The 2,081-nt window shown below is 47.8% G+C and overlaps 1 long non-coding RNA gene across 1 annotated transcript; it reads right to left on the bottom strand.

Annotated features, from left to right (window-relative positions):
- Positions 1–200: 200 nt before the first annotated feature.
- On the bottom strand, positions 201–651 carry LOC115630249. The gene is made up of 3 exons (XR_003996082.1): positions 598–651; positions 385–537; positions 201–326 (listed from the first exon to the last, which is right to left on the bottom strand). It is a non-coding gene; the product is annotated as an uncharacterized LOC115630249 (long non-coding RNA).
- Positions 652–2,081: the final 1,430 nt, after the last annotated feature.

Here is a 2,081-nt window from a genome sequence, read left to right on the forward strand (position 1 = left end):
GTCTGAAGCGAAGTAAAAGCCAGAGTCTTGTTGTTTGTTTTTTTGTTGATTTGTTTTCTTTATTTAATGTAGCTTTCAACAACAATAGCTGCTGGCGGCCCCTGAGCCGGCGGGAAACGGTGCAACTGCCAGGTCCGTGGGTGAGCTTCACTAGGGCTCAGCCCATCGTTGCCGCAGGTGCATCCTTCTTACAGCGCGGTGTAGGGGGGTAACCAGCAGAGTAGGTGCAGCGAAGGGGCAGATGTAGCAGGTCCGTGAGGGGTCTTGGTGCCCACTCATTGTTGCCCTACAGGGGGTTCCGAGGCTGGAAAGATCGAGAGGAATGTCTGTTAGGTGTTAAGTAAAGAATAGTCTAGTTGCCTTGTTTTTTTTTGTGTTAGTTACCTTTTTTTTGTGGTTATTTGGTATTTCTTATGTATGGTTGCGTAGTAGGTCCATGTCCAGTCCCAAGCGGAAGGAGCATCGTTGCCCTACGTAGCAGAGCATAGGAGCAGCAATTCGCCATAGCCCGAGCAGGATTTGAGTTTTAGTCGGCGCCTGGAAGAAATTGGGTGGTGTAAAGCGTGCGATACATATATGTTTGTTTTGGTTGTTTACCTTCTGCAGTGACAGCGTGCCGTGGAGCAGCGTCATACTGAGGATCCCCATCTCACCCTTACATGTCTGGTTATTGAGTCTGTAATTGTGAGAATCTGTTTTTATTGGTCTTTTGGTCAGTTAGTGTATTAATTACCTTTTATTTATTTATTTGCGTAGCAGCAAATAAGTTGTCAATAGACAGGGAGTCCATTGTGAATGGTGTGTTTATTTATTCTTATTTATTTATTCTACTTATTTATTTGCGTGTGGCACTTATATATTTATTTAGTCTAAGTTTTTTTTTGGTTTTGCCGGAGGCGTACAAGTTCGTATATCCACGATTTATTTATTTATGGGACGTTTTTGCGTGTGGAGTATATTTACGTTTTTTGCATTCACTTATTACCATTTTCTTTATTTGTGGTTTTCCTATTTGTATTTGCATATACTGGGATATTTAATTATTTTATGTAGGTAAGCTGGTGTTGCGGGTATATAGTGTGTATATAGCGGTGGGAGTATATTATCCCCGCTGCCCATTTAGAGACACATACGCGTACACCGGTCGGTTTATTAATTCGTTTATTGTTGGGTTTAGAAGAATTTTTAGCATTAAGCCTTAGTACTAGCACTGTTTTTTTTGGGTTTGGATTAACAAGGTACTGAGAAATGAATCTTGACCCGAATGTTACCCGGAAGGTCAGGCGGAGTCAGGAGTTTAGTAAAAATAGGCCATTGGTTCACTTGGACTCTCCTCCTCACGTAGGATTGAGTGAGGCGGGCAAGCCAGCAGAAGCACTCCATGATGATGCATCGCCGCCGAGTGTAAACGAGGCAGCGTTCCGAGGATTTGGGGATGAATTGCCGAACAGTTCCGGAGCAACAGCCGGCGCACGCGCGCATGACTATGGCGGTGAAGAGCAGGGTGGCAGAGCCGAGTCTGCGCTGCCAAGCGAAATTCGGTCAGCGATCAACGTGGCATTAGCACAGGCCCACGAGACGTATCGTGCATCGTTGTCGTCAGAAGTAGAGGCCATTCGAGAGACGATGCAGGCCAGCATGCTGTCGTTCATGCGCGAGATTAATGAGGCAGTGGCAGCGCTGAGGCAGGAGAAAACGCATAGCGCGCCTCCGTCTGTAGCACAGGCGCCGGTGGGCAGGCCAGAGCGAGCTCACGCGCAAATGCAGCGGCCAGCCTTAGGCGGGTACGAGCCGGCAGAGAAAGAAAGAGATTTTGTAAGTAGTAGACCAGCAGCTGCAGCACCGACTCACCTGTTCGTCGACAACCGAATTTTAGAGGCAGAACAGCGGGCACATGTGGAGCAGCGGCAGTTCTCAGCCGATCCGTGGATGCGCGATTTGGGCCCTGACGTGCACAGGCCATTAAGGCGAACCACGATGGGAGACTCCCGGCCCGACGTCGTCCACATCAGAAAGTGGGGCCTTGTATTTGATGGCGAAACCAAAGGAATGCCGGTGGCAGAGTTTATATTTCGATTGGA

This window comes from Scaptodrosophila lebanonensis, unplaced genomic scaffold (genome assembly GCF_003285725.1).
Source record: "Scaptodrosophila lebanonensis strain 11010-0011.00,11010-0021.00 unplaced genomic scaffold, SlebRS2 tig00000393-arrow-arrow-pilon, whole genome shotgun sequence".
Taxonomy (NCBI): Eukaryota; Metazoa; Arthropoda; class Insecta; order Diptera; family Drosophilidae; genus Scaptodrosophila; species Scaptodrosophila lebanonensis.